Here is a 19,510-nt window from a genome sequence, read left to right as displayed (position 1 = left end):
AATAGCCTGAGAGAGAGTAGGGGATGGGAGAGAGTGTGAGAGTGTGAGAGAGTAGGGGTGGTAGAGAGAGTACAAGATGGGGGAGAGAGTGAGAGATAGTAGGGGATGGGAGAGAGAGAGAGTAGAGAGGGGGAGAGAGAGAGTGAGAGAGACAGATAGTAGGTAGTGGAAGAGGGAGTGGGAGAGGGGGAGAGATAGGGGAGGGGAGTGTGTGTCAGAGATCTAGAGAGTAGGGGATGGGAGAGGAGAGAGAGGGGAGGATGGGAGTATTTGTGTTTATGTGTGAAAGAGAGAGATTAGGGAATGGGAGAGGGGGGAGAGAGAGAGAGAGAGTAACTTGAGAGAGAGAGTAGTAGATGGGAGAGAGAGAGTAGGTGGTGGGAGAGGGAGAGAGAGGGGTGATGGGAGTGTATGTAAGAGAGAGAGAGAGAGAGTAGAGGATGGGAGAGAGTGTGCTAGTGAGAGAGAGAGTAGGTGGTGACAGAGAGAGAACAATATGGGAGAGAGAGAGAGTAAGAGTAGGGGATGGGAGAGAGAGAGTAGGCGGTGGGAGAGGGAGTGGGAGAGGGAGAGTGAGAGAGAGGAGAGGATGAGAGTGTGTGAGTGAGAGAGATAGTAGGGGATGAGAGAAGGCGGAGAGAGAGACAGAGTAGCCCGAGAGAGAGAGTAAGGGATGGGGGGAGAGAGTAGGTAGTGGGAGAGGGAGTAGGAGAGGGAGAGCAAGAGAGAGAGTAGGGGATGGGAGAGGAGAGAAAGAGTGATAGAGAGAGAGTAGGGGATGGGAGAGGGGACAGAGGGGGAGAGAGTAGGGGATTGGAGAGGAGAGAGAGTGAGAGAGAAAGTAGACGATGGGAGAGGGACTAGGAAAGGGAGAGCAAGAGAGAGTAGGGGATGGGACAGAAGAGAGAGTGAGAGAGTAAGGGATTGGAGAGGAGAGAGAGTTAGAGAGAAAGTAGATGATGGGAGAGGTAGAGCAAGAGAGAGTGGGAGAGGAGAGTAGGGGAGAGAGAGTAGGGGATGGGAGAGGAGAAAGTAGGAAAAGAGGAGAGAGAGTAGGGAGAGAAAGTGGGGGATGGGAGAGGGGATAGAGAGATTAGGGGATGGGACAGAGAGAGAGTAGGCAGTGGGAGAGTGAGAGTGAGAGAGAGTAGGGGATTGGAGAGGAGAGAAAGTAAGAGAGAGAGAGTAGGGGATGGGAGAGGAGAGAGAGAGTGAGAGAGTAGGGGATGGGAGAGGAGAGAGAGTGAGAGAGTAGGGGATGGGAGAGGAGAGAGAGTGAGAGAGTAGGGGATGGGAGAGAGAGTAGGTGATAGGAGAGGGAGAGTGAGAGAGAGTATGGTATGGGAGAGGAGAGAGAGTGAGAGAGAGTAGGGGATGGGAGAGGAGAGAGAGAGTAGTGAGAGAGAGAGAGTAGGGGATGGGGGATGGTGGGCTAGGGAGAGATTTATTTTCACATAGTGTGTATGCACTATAGTGCATACATACTATGTGAAATCACAAAAAATGGGTCATAAAGCAAGTTTGGATCCCTGCAGATTCATATTTTGGTTTTTGTGTATTGTGCATTCTATTGTTCTGATAGAAAAAATGGGTTTCAAGCTATTGGAAGTTAGTAAACACTATTTGAAGACATTTTGAAGCTATAAAACACAAAATTCAATCATTGGATACACTATTTGAAGGCTTTTTGAATACTCTTTCTATAGAAAAGGTTAGTGTAGTCTTTTTTAAATATTGTTTGTTGATATATACAGACAAATTTGATTATAATTTGACATGTTTAATATATAGTGAATTCATTGAAATTTTGTATGTTTGAATGAATTGTTATTTGGAAATGGTTAGAAATTTGGGAAGTTCTTTGATATATATTGTGTATTCATTAAAATAATTATAATTTTTGTATGTATTTGAATGATTTGTAATTTACAAATTTTAAGTAATTTAGATGTTTGAATAATTTGACATATAGAAATCATCATCATGCCAAGGAAGAAACTAGAAACTCAAACAAAGGAAGCGAGGGAGGAAAATTTGGCAATTAAAAGAGATAAAATGAAATGACTACATGAACAAAGAAAATTGCAAAGCAATAATGAAGAATTGACTTTAGAAGAGGAACAAAAACCACTGATATAAAGAAACAAAGAGGAAGAATTGGAAATACAAAGAGAATGAAAGAGACTATTATGCTCAAGAAGAAAATTGAATTGTGAAGCTACACCATCTTCCAATGTTGGAGTCATCTCATCCTCTTATGTTGAAGAGATGCTAATTTGTAGATCTGATGATGTACATACTCCATCATGTTGATGTTCAAAATTTTGAGGGAATGGAAGAGATTATAACACCTTCTAGAATTCATTTTAGAAGACCAAAATATTTGATTGATATTGATACTAACATTTTGAAATCAATGCCTGACAAAATTAGCGAGTGTATTTGTCAAAGAAAAGTTAATAATATGTGGAGATTATTCTTTGAAGAATTAAATATTATAGGTCAATGCCAATTATTTGTTGAAATGATGAGGAATTTGAAATTTAGGTCTATCATGAAGATTCTTGGGTTAATAATGATGGATAATTCAAATGAAAAAAACATTATAAATAATCTAATTAGTGCTTATGCCAAAGTGGGTTCTAAATCACACACCAAAGATAGTAATATCACAAGATGAGTACTTACATAGACAATAGTAAGTACCCAAATGAAGAAAGCTTGGCTCATGAGGAAGACAATAAAAATATTGAAAATTGGTAGAGGTAATCTTAGGAAAGCCATGCTAAAGCATGAGAGATTGGAAGATCCAACAAAAAATGAGTTATGAACATTTAGCAGTAGACTATTGTGAAAGGATAAAGAAATTAGTGAAGATTTGAAATCATTGATCAAAGATTTTTGGAAAAATAACACACATGTTTCCCTAATAAAAGAGATGTTGTAAGAAGGAGAATTGGTAGCCAAAATTGTGACCCACATCCAAAACATTTTTTGGACTTAACTCAAAATTTATTCGTATGTATCCTCAAATTCGAATAAGTCAAATATTTTTTGAGATGGGTAAACCTTTCAATGTGAAGATAAATCACATGCACAACTTGTTGTTGTAGGATACATATTGAATTTTCTAACCATTTTGATGTTTTTAGGCATATATTTGTGTTTTTGCATTCTAATTTTGTTTTCTAGGATTGTGACATGAATGAGCCACCAAGATCATCAAGGGAATTCATATCCAACATTTTATGTGAAATAGGAGATGACCAACAATTTTACAAAGCATCATGCTTGGATGGTACATACTTATTTTGTAGTTCTTTGCAACTTTGATTAACTTGTGAAGATATGGATAGTACACCTTCAATTGGAAATGAAATAGTAGATTACAAAAAATTTAAGATAGTGACATATGCTCTAAAAGATGAGAAACAACATAAAAGATGTGATTTAGTCATTGAAAAGATTCTAGTGTATGAGTTCATGAAGATTTTTCATGAAAATATTATTTATGAGTATGCAAGGCATACACATAGAGCTTGATGGCTAGATTTGCAATTCAAGTTGTGCAAGGATACATTTCCACTGGATACCATTGTTTTGGTTGTAGACTTCATAGAGAACTACACACTACAACCAAAAAATGAGGTGCAAGCAAAGTATTATACTTCTTAACAGGTTTTCATATTTGTTCACATAACATTTATGCATTCACCTACAAGTATAGGGGATGATAAGAAGATTTTTAGGGAGTACCTTTTTTACATCAGCAATGATCGATCACATTCTATGGAGTGTGTACGTGGTTGTTTTTTACTGTTTTATGGAGATTTGGCTAACAAGGGCATACCATTTCATCAACACATCATTTGGTCAGACAATTCCACATCTCAATTAAAGAATGCACGAATGTTCTATTGGTTGACCAGGATGCACAAGTTGTGTAGAATTCAATATATGTGGAATTTCATAGAGGTTGGTCATCGAAAGGGAGAGCATGATGGTGCAAGTGGATGCATCAAAAGAGCCTTATCTTGTGAAGAACTAAAGTACAAAGATGGAGCAATATTAATGGATGCAAAATCCATTGTCCAGTGGTGTAATGCTACAATGGGTCCAGGTAAGGAAGGTGAGTCTATGGTTTGTAGATTTTTTTGGTTGATAAATAATACTAATATTACACCATATGAGGATTGTTGCACACTAACAAGATCAAGTGAGTTGCATTCTTTTAGAAGCTCTGATATAGGTTGATGGAGTATCCACACATGAAAAATGACATGTTATTGTCCATCATGTGCAAAGGAAAATTAGGATGATTGTGAGTCAACTGAATGGGTGGACAAATAGGATATATGGGTTTTGGACCCAATTGACACCTATTGTCCCCCAAAAGCACTAGAAATGGTAGAGATGGTTTTCTCTATTGACTTTGACTACTTGTTTGATCTAGTGCAACTAGGTAATATATATATTTATATATCTTTGTAGTTTCATTATGTAAGTTTATAACTTTTACCTATGTATTTTCTGAATTAATGAACACATTTTGTACATTTATCATTGTAGGCCATGTTTTGTTGTTATTGGACCTAAAGACAATGAAAAAGGGACAAATTATTATTTGTGTCATTGCATCCAAGCCAAAAAAAAATTGGATCACTTGATTATAGATGGTGAAGGTTCAGAGTACCATATCGGTGCGGTGGTTGTAACCAACACATGGCTTAGATGATATTCTATGAAAATCCTAACTTGTGGTTATTTGAGGATTGGCAAATAGAGAGGAAGATTCTTCGTTATTTGAACCTTGTTGTTGCATAAAATGTCCACTTGATAAAATATGGTGGAAAACCACATAATAAGATTCTTTGGAAATTTCATGAGTCAAATCACAAAATAATACTTGAGACATTAAAATGTAGAGCAGATCCAGTTGGTTCATTAGATTGAATAGGGAGAGAGGGAGAGAGAGAAAGAGTGGTCAATTGGATCCTTGGTGTCATTATAAGCCAAGATACCAAAATGAACCAAAGGTCAAATTTGAGAAATTTGAGTTATTTTGTATGCAATAAGTAGTTTGTAGTTCTTTAGATAGATTTAAATGCCTTGCGGTCTTTGGGAAAAGATTTAGGTGTCTAGGAGGTTATTAAAGCAAAAATGTCAATGTTGTCATGCAAAAAAAATGCAAAATGACAACTTTTTTTGCTAAATAATTGAAAAGGAATTTGAGAATTGGCATAACCATTTTGATTATGGTTATAACATTGGAGTTCAAGAATACATGTTTAAAAATGTTGTACATGGAGAGGACAACATAGTTGTATGGACTAGCGAAGATTTACATGAATAAAACTCTAATTTTTTTCCTTTTTCTCTATTTTTCTGAGTTATACAGATGTGTACAAATTGGTGAAGGATATCAACTAGCATGGTTGAATATCTTGATGAACTAGGTATCATTTACATTTTGTTTGAAGGTTATATCTTTTCATTTTCTTAAGTTATTGCAATTTTTATGAAGGTTGCTTATTTGGGCCTAAATTCAAGGGTTTTGGCAAGCATGTGCCTCTCACTTGTGAACCCACAGTTGAAATTTAATGCCTCTTTTGGGAATTCAAATTAGGAGAGTGTACTTTGATATGGCAAATTTTTAGACCTAGAGGAATTGGTTTGATATTTTTACCAGCTAGCCCTAGGCTAAACATCCCTATGCGTTCAGCCAGGAATTAAAGAAGAAGTGGCATTTAGGCTTCCAAAATGATTGTTTGAACCTAGGTGAAGGGTGAAATGGAATTTTAGGAAGGAGAGGAAGAGTTACATGGGGTTGAGTTGATTCTATGAACCCATACTCAAGCACTTTCTTTGGAAACTCAGCCTAATTAGGCCTATTATGTTTGTGGACTAAAGTGGAGTTTGGGTATGTTGGAATAGAGTCAACCCTTGATCCTTTTAAGTATTGAAGAAATAGGTAAAAATTATTTTAAAAGGTGATAATTTGGGCTTATCCTTTGGAAAGTTTGGAAGTTTCCCAAGGAAAACTAAATTTTGACCTACTAGGATTTCTAGGCCTAAGTTAGGGATATTGATCCTTTGAAGGTGTTGAGGCCTTGAAAGTTCATGAATCCTAGCGGTTTAGTCCTAGAAACGCTGAATCAAGTCTAAGTTTGAAGTCTTGAAATCTTTTTACTTGTTGTGGCTTAATTGGCCTAGTTGAGGGCAAGTGTCCCTAAAGCCATATTTTGATCCAAGTTTACAAAGAGCCCTAGGAAAGGGGAAGGACCTTGGGAGATTGGAATCGACTTGGATAATTAAAGATCATCATTTGGAAAAGGCTAGTAACCAATACATCATCCTAAAGTGGGTTTGGGTACCCTTAGAGGTTTAAGAACCAAGTGGCAAAAGTAGGTTGTGTGCTCTGCATCAATAAGGGTCATTAGACCTATGCGCGGTAGCTAGGGTGTAGGAAGTCACAATGTATTTGGAAAAGTCACTAATTGGCCTAAAAATCAAGGCATACCTTATCATAGGGCAATGAGTAACTTAGGTGATAAGTCTCTAGCTTAGGGAAGGGTCCCTAGCATGGAATTTCTAAGGGATAGCCCGTTTAACGAGTTGAAAGTATTAAAAAGTATTTGCATGTAGTAGAAGTTTGAATTACATAGGTGGGGATACAAAAGATTAAAGAACATATGAAGCAAGTGAATTGAACAATGTACATATTTTTTCATCTTAAATAATGAAGTATATTGAGATCTGACTTTCTTTAAAAGGGTTCAAAGGTAGATTGAAGGTCATCATCAACATTATTTTATTTTAACATAACCTTTCAATATGTTGCTCTTGATTTTCGCTTGGTAAGAATTAAGTATAAATCTACACAAAAATCTATTTGAATTGTGGCTCATGTCTCTTAGTGGTGTAGGAGCACTCTCAGATGGAATGATAAAATAAGGGTGTTTGTACCTCTTAGGTTCACCTTTAACCCTTTTGTGTGACCCATTAGCAATTTGGGTATATTATGAAATTGTTGCTCAATGAGGTCACTAGGGCACAATTTACATAATTTTAATGCATATACCTATAATATAGGGTCTAGTAGTTGTGTTGGGTCAATCTAAACTCATTTGAATGGTTAAAATGCCTTTTAGGCACAAAAATGTAAAAAATGCATTAAAAGTGCAAAAGTTGCTATGCAACTTTGCAACTTTTTGCATAACTAAGCAAAAATGCTTCTAATCTTTCCTCCCATTGTCAAAAACTTTAAAATATGGTTGGATCAGTTGTAGAAGACCTTAATATAGCCCTTTCAAGTAGGTGGAAGCTACAATGTACGTTTTTGACATTGAAATCAATAAAAAGAACCTTGTTTTCTGCATGGTACAATCATGTATGGATGCCTAGGAATCTATGCTTGGTATTTTTGGATAGATATTTGACTCACCTTTCTAATTAAATTGGTTTGAGGTCTTGAAGCATTGTATAATGCAAGTTATTCCTATTTTAGTGCTAACAACCCGAAATTCAAGGGTTTTAAGGGTTTTCATTGAAATCAAGACATAATGTGAGATTCCACCATAGGAAAATTATGGCCTTTGGTTTAATTCTTGTATTTTATTTGCACTTTAAGATGCTTTTGGTTTTAGGTGATAAGATGTAGGGAGAAGGAAGAAACATGATGCCCTAGATGCATATACCTTGTATGCATCAATACAAAAACTTCTTATCCGAACATTTTAAGGCCTCAAAACTCCATATTATGGTCTATAACTTGGTAATCAGAATATTTGGATCATTCCTCAACATATCCAATTGGTCTAATTTTTTTAGCACATGTTTAAATTTTACCTGCTTTGTAAATGTGGCCTAATTAGCCCTTGTGTCTAAATGTTGTCCCCAAAGGTTTTGACAATTTTCTTCCTAATGGGATCTCTCCAATTTGGAATCTGATAGCAAATTAGAAATAGGAAGTAATCATGGTGTTACTCTTCTTTTTTTTCATGATAAGCGTACAAGTTGCAGACCTAAGTCTCATTCCTTGGGCTACTAGGAATCCAAGAGGTTAATGAAGGAACTATGTCCTTTTCTTAGTTTGGGATCTTCAATTCTAGTCGATATGCCTATTTTGATGTAAGAACATCATTTCTTGAGTCTAAGTTCTTGTTTCCATTTCTAGTGTAGGTTTCTTGTATTAAGCAATATTTGTTGTCAAGGTGCAAGTGTGGGGTCTTGAGCCTTGTTTGGGTTGTCAAACCTTGTTAGGTTTTTCTTTTAGGTTGTACTCTCCCAATCTAACTTGTTAGTACCCTGACACTTACATCACTTAGGCCCTTTTTTTATGTCTTTAAATGCCCTTGCATTATTCTCATAGTTACTAGTGTATAGGTCGATATTTGAATCTCAACATGTGAAGAGTTTGTCCTAGTTCTCATATGTAGTCAAGGTCCTTGACATCAATTACAAGTCATAAGTTACATGCATTAATAAAATTCAATTGGGTTTCCCAAACTTGATTCAAGTTTTCTCATGCCTAAGTGGTTGGAAGGCCTTAAGACCCAACCAATAAATCATCCTTCTATGTTGATAGGCATGTATTGTAATCAAGTCTCTAGGAATTGATTGCAAGCTCTTTAAGCATCTTCATATGTCATTAGGTTAAGTCTTGAATTCCTACAATCTAGTCTTGAAGACCTAATTGCATATCACCCTCTTAACACAATCATAGTTAAGTATTTGAGACTTGACTACATATCAACATGTATTGAACTTACAACTTGTAATGTAGCTCTAGGACCCAATTACATATTGCATCTCTTCTACACTTAAAATAAAGTCTTTAGGGTATGATTACATATCTTATTTATAGACACTTTAAGGCAAAGTGATGCAGAGCAAGATGGGCCCTTCCAAGTTCTACGAGAAAATGCTTCAAACAATGTGTTTTCCCAAAGGTTTCCAAATGCAACCTTAAGGCTTAAGTTTCCCAAATCAGGTAAATGACTTATCCAAAGACTTATTAGTAATATAATGACCCTAATACACCCCAACTAACTAGTTTACCAAATACCAAGAGCCTATCTCTAAGGTAAACCAATCATCCGAGCCTACTAGGCCTACAAGCCCCAATTAGCCCTTAAATGTTGTCCTCTTGCATTTTTCTTCACATTTTTTTATAACATCAAGAAAATAAATTGAATATTAGGATACCAATTTTTCTTCTATATAACATATCAAAAGATAAGGTATGGTTGTTTTGGACCAAGTCTCTGCTGTTACGCTATGGGCCACTTTTTAGGCATAAAAACCCCTACATTTACAAAGGAACTATATGGAATAATTATCCCCCAAACATAAAACTTAGTAAAGTATTTTAATATGATCCTAAAGTAAGGATTATTTGATTGGATTTAACCCATCAACTCTCTATATGTTCTTTTTATGAAACCCTCACCAAACAAGGCCAAAAACTAGGGCCTCTTCAAATCTGACCAAGAGATCACTTCAAAGACCCATTAATTGATCCTACACCATTTTTATCATGATTAATTTGACTATTTTACATAAAACCATGGCCTCCTTTTGGAAAATCTCCCGCTACTATACCTATGGCATCAAATTTAATGCATTTTCATGCACCCAAGCACTCCAAACTTGTTTAGTTGGATGATCATCTGCATCCTCTAACTGTTCCCTACTTTAGGATGCATAATTACATATGGTACATGTTAATAATCCATCACAAAGTCACAGTTAGAATAGAAAGGGAATGGTTACATCATTTTTCTTGAAGCAAACTAGTACACGACACCAAGGAAAATGGATAGTGGTCCTAGTTTTGGATTTGGAACATTAATAATAATGTTGTAATAAGACCAAAATGTAAGGTCAATTGGGCTCTAGTTGCCATTATAAGCTTGAGTGCCAAATTGTACCAATGGGTCAAAAAAAAGCAATTTTTGTGGTTTTAAAGTGAAAATAGGATTTCTATGATCCTTAGAAGGTTTTAATGGTCCTTAAGATCATTTAGTCAAGTCCTAGGTGTATAGAAAGTTAGTTGTCAAAAATTGTCAAAAATTGTAAAAATTGTCAAGCAAAATCGCAAAAATGCTGATAACTTTGCAATATGGTTGCAAAAATGGTTTTACATTGGCATAACCATTTCAAATATGGTTATTACCATTAAAGACACAAAATATGTGTTTAAATATGTTGTACATGGAGAGGACAACATGATAGTAAGGATTGGTGAACATTTCCATGAATAAAATTTTGATTTTCTGTCATTTTCACTATTATTTTTGTGTTGTATGTAACTGTATGGATTGGGAGAAGGGATTAGTTGACATGGTTGGATAGCTTGATGAACTAGCCTTCATTTTCTTTTGGTTTAAATGATTTATCTTTCCATTTGTTCAAGCTATTGCATTTTTTGTTCAAATTGCTTGTTTGGGGCTAAATTCGAGGTTTTTGGCAAACATGTGCCTCTAACTTGCAATCCCACAGTTGGAATTTAATGCCATTTAGAGGGATGCAAGTTAGGAGAGTGTACTTTGATATGGTAGAGTTTCAGGCCTGGAGGAGAAGGTTTCATATTTTTACTAGTCGGCCCTAGGCTTAACATCCCTATGTGTTTAGCCCAGATTTGTAGGAGAAGTAGTGATTAGACTTCCAAAACAACTGATCTAACCCAGGAATAGGGTGAAATGGAGATGTGGCATGGGGAGGAAGAGTTCCATGTAGTTGTGCTGCTTCTATGAACCTATATCCTAACACTTGTTTTGGAAAGCCAACCTAATTAGGCCTATTAGGTCTATGAACCAAGTGGGAGTTAGGACATGTCGGAATAGGTTCAGCCCAAGATATTTTGGAGTCTTCACAAACCGGGTAAAGGGAATTTGAAAAGGTAATTTTTTTGATACATTATTTGGAAAGTTTGGACGTTAGCCATAGAAAATTAAAAATTGACCTACTAGGATTTCTAGGCCTGATTTTGGGAATTTTGTCTTTTGAGGTTGTTAGAACCCTAAAAGTGCATGAATCTATGTGGTATGAGCCTAGTGATGTTGATCCTAGCCTAAGTTTGGAGTTTGGAAACTAGATTTCTCACTTTTTCCTTATTTGGCCTAGTTGAGGGCTAGTGTCCCTAAAACCTATAATTGACCCAAGTTTTCCAAGAGCCCTAGAAAAGGAGAAAGACCTTAGAAAAGTGGAGTCCACTTGGAGAGATAGCGGTCAGCATTGGGTAAAGGCTAGTAAGCCTGATTGGCATCTTGTAGTGGGTTGGGTGCTACTAGGCACTTAGGAAGCTTTTAGTGAAAGAAGGATGTAAGCTCTACATCAGAAAAAATGTGAGAATGACTATCTATAGCACTTCATCTAAATAAATGAACACTTCAAATCGGACCTAGGTGTGGTAGTATGGGTATTGGATGCCATTTATTGCAAACTTGCAAAAACAAAGAGTTTTATTGCTGCATTTCACCAATCTCACTGTGTCCATGGTCATTGTTCTCTTTCCATTCATGTTTGGGGGTATATTCCTAGTGTAGAGCACCAAGTCACTTGGTTTATATTTTGGTTTTAATGTTTTTTTAACCTACTTAGGCTAGAATAAACAACCCTTGGATGAGACCATGGATGAGAAGTCCATGGTTATTAAAGAAAGACACCATTTTGTATGCTTAAGGCATTTTATGCAATTTATAAGAAAAAGTTTCTCATTAGGAAAATTTGGGATTTTTAATGTTTTGGTCAAGAAATCTTAGGATTGAGATTTTTTTAGTTGGTTTTAGGTATGTTGGAACCTTTTTCAAGTCCTTGGAATCAAGTGAAAAATGTAAAAATTACACTTTTTGTGCAAAGTTGCATTGTTCAAAGTTGTAAAAGTTACTTAAACTTGCAACTTAGTGGGAAAAGTGTTATAACTTTTAAGATATTGTTTCTAACCATTAAATTATACAAAGGAGATATATATATCTCATTTGTGAGGCTTGGAGGACATTAATATACAGATTAGAAGAAGTTGCAAAAAAAGAAATTCAATTTTCAAGTCATTTTTATTGTTGTTTGCATGTTGCACAAAATATATATACTTTTAGACCAGATGTGATGGAATTTTGAGATAGATCTTTGAATTAGATTTCTTTTTCTTCTAGTCTCATCATTCTACGTGTTTTCTAACTCAAGTTATTGCATTTTTAGTGAAACTAGGTTCTTAGAACAACATTTTGATGCACACAGAAAAAATGGGCCTCTAATTGCAATTTCCTTGGTTGAAATTTCATACCCACTTGGGAAATGGTAGTTAGTAGGGTCCTTTTTAAGATTTTATGCTTTCATGATTGGAGGATGTGTTTTGTGATTTTTTCAATCAAACCCTAGGTCAAGTACCATGAGGGATTTGACCTCTTGTAGTGTGTTGATTTTTGAATGACAAGAGTTTGGGAAATGGTGAAGGGTTGAGCATTTGGAAATAAGATATTTTAGTGTTTCCAAATCTTCCTGAGCATTGAGTTCATTTCCACAACCTTTTTTCCTACTGGTTTCTTTGCAAACCAGTCATCTACTTAACTGGGACATGTTTGGGAACTGACAATCTCCATTTATGCTGAAGTCTACATTTAAAGGTGGCAATGAGCTTTTTGTTGTTCTATTAAGCTCATTAATATATTTCAATGAGAACTTTGAGGGATCATGCCCAACTTGAGTATCTTGGCTTCCGAAGTCCTGTAAATGTAAAGTTGCTATTTTTCTAAAAAAATTGCTTGAGCTACTTTTGCAATTTATGCAAAAAAGTTGCAAATTGAAGTTTGGAAAGTTGTAACTATCCATGCTCAGGTATATGAGCATGGAAAACACTTTTTTGAAGGTTAGAAGGTTTCTAGTTAGATTTTCATTATTAAGCAACTTTTACAAGTTTTACAATTTTGCACAAAAAGTGCAACTAATGCAAAGTTCATTAGATTTCACTTTTAAGACTTGGAAAAGGTTCCAAACTATTAAAAAACAACTAAAAACACCTAATCCTAGGCTATCTTACCCAAAAAAATAAAAAAGACTCAATTTTGCCTAATTAGCAACTTTTTCTTGTATCTTGCACAAAGTGGCCTATGCATAGATATCTTGCTCATATCTCTCTCACCATTTGTCATGGGATCAAACTATCTATTATGTTAGCTCTAGGTAGGTAGGTAAAACCTAGCCCCAAGCTCGTCCTGTCTTGTTGAGTGATCGAACATTCTCGAGCATGCTGAACCAAAACATCCCTAAGGGTCACTAAATGCCATAGGGCAACAATCTTTGATAGGGCATATCTTGGAGCTTGTGCAAGGTATGGATGTGATTCTAGGTCCTATTAGACCATGTTGTGGAGACTTACAATGACCTCTCTTTATTTTTAGAGATCTTACTCCATTTTTGATTTTTTGATGCCATCTCAGGTGATGCTAAAACTCATAGTGTTGGCTAGTACAAAGTTTTCAACTACCAAATCTCCCTCACTATTCCTTGTGGGATCAAACTATCTATTCTATTAGCTCCAAGTGGTCAGGTAAACCCTAGCCCCAAGCTCATCCAGTCTCATTGAGTCCTCAAACGTTCTCGAACATGCCAAACTAAAGCATCCCTAAGGGTCATTAAATGTCATAGGGTACTGATCTTTGACAGGTCATATCCTAGAGCTTGTGCGAGGTATGGATGTGATTCTAGATGCTATAGGACCATGTTGTGAAGACCTACAATAACCTCTCTCACTTTTTGGAGATCTTACTCCATTTTGATTTTGGGATGCCATCTCGAGTGATGCTGAAACTCGTAATGTTAGCCAGTACAAAGTTCCCAACTGCCAAATCTCCCTCATTATTTTTCATGGGATCAAACTATCTATTCTGTTAGCTTTGAGTGGCTAAGTAAACCCTAACCCCAAGTTCCTCCAATCTTGTTGAGTGCTTGAACATTCTTGGGCATGCCTAACCAAAACATCCCTAAGGGTTACTAAATGCCATGGGGTAGGGATATTTTGATGGGGCATATCTCAAATCTCATGCAAGGTATGCATGCAATTCTAGGTCCTATAAGATCATGTTTTGGAAACCTACAATAACCTCTCTCACTTTTTGGAGATCTTTCTCTTTTTGGATTTTGTAACGACATTTTGGGTGAGGCTGAAACTTGTAGCATTAGCCAGTACAAATTTGTTAACTACCAAATATCCCTCAAAATTCATCATGGTATCAAGCTATCTATTCTATTAGCTTTAGGTGGCCAAGTAAACCCTAGCCCCAAGCTCATTGTGTCTTTTTGATTGCTTGAACATTCTTAGGCACACCAAACTAAAACATCCCTAAGGGTCACTAAATGCCATAGGGAAGCAATATTTGATGGGGCATATATTGGAGCTCATGTGAGATATGGATGTGATTCTAGGTGCTATAGGACTACGTTGTGGAGGCCTACAATAACCTCTCTCACTTTTTGGAGATCTTGCTCCATTTTTATTTTACGATGCCATCTCAGGTGATGTTGAAACTCATACTGTTGGCCAATACAAAGTTGCCAACTGCCAAATCTCCCTCATCATTCATTATGGGATCAAACTATATATTATTTTAGCTCTAGGTGGTTGGGTAAACCCTAGCTCCAAGCTCATCCCATCTTGTTGAGAACTTGAACATTCTCGAGCATGCCAAACTGAAACGTCCCTAAGGATCACTAAATGCCATAGGGTAGTGATCTTTGACATGGCATATCTCAAAGCTTGTGCAAGGCATGGATGTGATTCTAGATGCTATAGGACCATGTTGCAGAGACCTAAAATAACCTCTCTCTCTTTTTGGAGATCTTACTCTATTTTGATTTTGTGATGCCATCTCGGGTGATGCTAAAACTCATAGTGTTGGCTAGTACAAAGTTGCCAACTTCCAAATCTTCCTCACCATTTATCATGGGATCAAAATATCTATTCTATTAGGTCCAAGTGGTCAAGTAAACCCTAGCCCCAAGCTCATCCCATCCCATTGATCACTTGAAAATTATCGAGCACACCAAACCAAAACATCCCTAAGGGTCACTAAATACCATAGGCCAGCAATTTTTGATGGTGCATAGCTCAGAGCTCGTGTGAGGGATGGATACGATTCTAGGTGTTATAGGATTGTGTTAAAGAGACCTATAATAACCTCTCTTATTTTTTTGAGATCTTACTCCATTTTAATTTTACAATGCCATCTTAGGTGATGTTGAAACTCGTAGTGTTGGCTAGTACAAAGTTTCCAACTGCATCTCCCTCACCATTAATCATGGGATCAAACTATCTATTCTATTAGCTCTAGGTGGCTAGATAAACCCTACCCCTAAGCTTGTGCCATCCCATTGAGCACTTGAATGTTCTCGGGCATGCTGAATCAAAATGTCCCTAAGGGTCACTAAATGCCATAGGGCAGTAATCTTTGATGGGGCATATCTTGGAGGTCCAATGAGGTATGCATGTGATTCTAGGTGCTATAGAACTATGTTGTAGAGACCTACAATAACCTCTCTCACTTTTTGGAGGTCTTACTTCATTTTGATTTTGCAACGCCATCTCAGGTGATGCTGAAACTCATAGTGTTGGCCTGTACAAAGTTGTAAACTATCAAATCTCCCTCATCATTCATTGTGGGATTGAAATATCTATTCCATTAGCTTCAAGTCATTGGGTAAACTCTACCCCCAATCTCATCATGTCTTGTTTAGTGCTCAAACATTCTCGAGCATGTCGAATTGAAATGTCCCTAAAGGTCACTAAATGCCATAGGGAAGTGATCTTTGATAGGGCATATCTTAGAGCTCGTGCGAGGTATGGATGTGATTCTAGGTACAATAGGACTATGTTATAGATACCTACAATAACCTTTCTCACTTTTTGGAGATCTTACTCCATTTTTATTTTGTGATGCCATTTTAGGTGATACTAAAACTCATAGTGTTAGCTAGTACAAAGTTGCCAACTACCAAATCTCCCTCATCATTCATCATGGGACTGAACTATCTATTCCATTAGCTTTGGGTGGTTGGGTAAACCCTAGCCCCAAGCTTGTCCCATCCTGTTGAGCACTCAAACATTCTCGGACATGCCAAACCAAAATGTCCCTAAGGGTTACTAAATGCCATAGGGTAGTGATCTTTAACGAGGCATATCTTGAAGCTCGTGTGAGGTATGAATGCGATTCTAGGTGCTATAGGACCATGTTACAGAGACCTACAATAACCAATCTCACTTTTTGGTGATCTTACTCTATTTTCATTTTGTGATGCCATCTTGGGTGATGTTGAAACTTGCAGTGTTGGCTAGTACAAAGTTGCCAATTGCCACATATCTCTCACCTTTCATCATAGGATCAAACTGTCTATTCTGTTAGCTCCAAGTGGCTAGGTAAATACTAGCCCCAAGCTTGTCCCATCCTATTGAGCACTCAAATGTTCTTCAGCATGCCAAACCAAATCATCCCTAAGAGTCACTAAATGCCATAGGGCAGCAATCTTTGACTATGGCAATTGGATATGTCATCTCATCCAATGATGGAGACTCGTCATAGAAGGTAAAGGGGTGATCATACTTGAACATGTTTTTTTTTATGGTAATAAGGTAATCCTTGTTCATAAGGTCAAGGAACTTGAGGTCACCTATAAACCCAAATTTCCTTAGTCCTAACGATTTTTCTTTTTTTGTTGTTTTTGTTAATAAGTTGACTCAATAAGTATTTTGAGAGTCATTACACCTTATATAGTTGTAAGTTATTATTGAATGGAGTTAGTGGAAGATGTTAATGATATTCTTGGTTGCCTTAGTAGTCATTTCATGGATTTGAAACATAACCACTTCCCTTTGTGAAGGGTTTGAAGAAAATACAGTCATAGGATGTTGGAAGATAGTTTTCACTCATAGGATGTTGAAGAAACTATTGGAAGGTGGTGTAGGAGCACCCCTTCAAGGTTCCCACCATATCATTTTTGGTATGATGAACTTCTCTAAAGAAGTATGTGAATACAATAAGGACATTTAGCTCATGCTTCTATGTCCAAGCTAGGATAGGTCTTAAAGTTTCCTCTTTGGTCTCTATTGAGAATGGTACCTTGATTTTGGGTTGGTATCCTTCTTAGCTCTTTGTTGGGGGAAGGTTGATTTAGGATTTTTTATTTAATTTTAGGCATGGGTGTGCATTAAAAGAACCTTCTAAGGTGGACTACTTATTTAGAAGACCAAAGTGCATGAACAATGCAATGTTATGTAAATCTGCCACGTTATGGAAGGGATGTTATTATGAGTTTAGGGATTCTTAGGTGCACAAAGATAGTGAAATTTTCACTACCAAGGATGTTTTGGGAAGGCATAGCATGGTCTTTAAATGTGATTCAAAACAAGACTACCCAAGCAATAAAAATTGCCCCAAAATTGCTTGAAATTTTTAAAAGTTGAGTAACTTTTTCCAATTGTTGCTAAAAGACCTACTTTGTAAAGAAGGTTTGAAAAATCCCTAAAACCTATCTCTAACCCAAGGATCAACCTATTTATGCTTGGAGGAACCCTAATAAAGGGTTGGCAACTCATTTCTTATAAAAATCTATACTGTTGGAATGTATGCAGTAGGCTGTGACTGTTTTAGCACAAATTTTACTAGTTTTTAATCTTGTTTGGAGGAAAATCACATGGATATTAAAAATTTTTTCCATTTTTTATTTTTTTAAATTTTTTTTTCCATTTTCCATGCATTATTTATAGTTTGTGACCAATTTTTGAAAGGTTTTTAAAATTTCTTCAAAGATACCTGTCTGCTGCCAGTCTTGGAGTTGTATATCATGAAAGGGTTGTAAGTCTTGTCTCCAATGTAGAAATTCCATTTTCTTCTATATTTCAAGGATAAAAACCCTAATGTGTTATATTATGCAATCAAGGGCCCTAAAAGTGAGTGCAAATAATTCTTTGACCATGCCCTAGGCAAGCTAGGCAATGCCCAGCTAGGGACTGCCAGCAAAGAAAGAGCTCTCAAGAGCAAAACTTGAAGAATGAAGACATACCCTTTTGAGGGGTATCAAGAGGTTCTAAATTATGGAGTAGGAATCTTGATGAATTCTAGAAGGTGTCTTAGAACTGGGGACAATAGGCAACCAAGAAAACACTACCAAACCCTCATTTTTTATATTTTTGTTGTATGGCCTATAAGCACCCTCAGACCCTAAAAATCCTTGAGCATGGGTCCTATGTATCAATTTTTCTTAAGGCTAGAGGTTTTGAAACTCTAAGAAAAAGGAGCTATTGGCCCTACAAATTTGAGTGGAGGCCTAATTAGGGGCTCTCTTTGTAGCCCTTTTGTGAAGAAATCTTGAAATTAGGTACAAATCCATTGTTTTTATCCATTCAAGAATAGTAAAAGTGTTCCAATATAACCTTGGGATATCATGGAAACCTTGGTTGGATTGGGAGTGTTGTGGTACCCTAGTATACCTATAAAACCTTTGGAGGGATAGTTTTCCTAGAAGAGTAATGGAGTGATACTACAAGTTTGGATTAGTTAACCTGATGAGGAGGTTGGGAAAGGTTAGAGGATGTTATAAGTGGAAAGAGATCCTAAAGACCACATAGGTATAGAGAAAACACCAAGATCCTATTGTTGGATGAGAAGCATAGGCTAGCTAGCCTATCCTACCTTACCCCATCAGAAGGATGGAATAGATGATAGACTAAAGTTTGTGAGATAGTTATTAGGTGTTCCTTGAAGTGGCTAAGATGTTAGTCTAAAGAAATAAGTTTATTATGATCCATTTCTCAAATTTGCTCATTTTTCAATTATTGCTTCCCAAGTCTTGAATAGGGAAAGTGATCAAGTAGTTTTGTGATGTTGAGTAGAAGTTTGTTCAATATTGTAACCAAGTTGGAAAGAGCTTTTGAAGACACTTATGAAGGTGGAAAAGGTAGTTTTCCTTAAAAGTGTTCTTGTTGGGAATCCACTAGCTTTTGGTGTGAGCACTCTGCATCATTTTGGATGCAATTTACATTAAAATGAAATACATGAAATGTAGTTAAAACATAAACAATAAAAACAAGATATATATTATGATAATAAATAATGTCATACATGAACAAACATATAATCTATTATACATCAAATTTTGCATGGGGATGGGGGTACTTGGGTATGTCAAAATTTATTTTTAATTATACTTTTATATTTGATAGAAAACCTAAATTTATGAGTCATGATAATGATTTTTCAAATCAAAAATAGTGATAAAGTTTGCAAATGTAATGTATTCTTTTTAGTTTCAGATTTGTTATATGTTTGCAATAATAATTTGTGATAAATGTTTAGGTGCATAACATAGAAGGTAGAATTTAAACATGAACAAGAAGATCATAAATCATATGACAATGACATATTTCAAATGATAAACTTCTGGATTTAACATTGATAAAGTTGATTGTTGATCAATATTATATCAAAATTTCAAACTTATTAGTTATTGAATTAAGCTT

This window comes from Cupressus sempervirens, chromosome 4 (genome assembly GCF_028749045.1).
Source record: "Cupressus sempervirens isolate cs-2001-9-10 chromosome 4, ASM2874904v1, whole genome shotgun sequence".
In the NCBI taxonomy this organism is placed as follows: domain Eukaryota; kingdom Viridiplantae; phylum Streptophyta; class Pinopsida; order Cupressales; family Cupressaceae; genus Cupressus; species Cupressus sempervirens.
Note: the sequence above shows the minus strand (reverse complement) of the source record.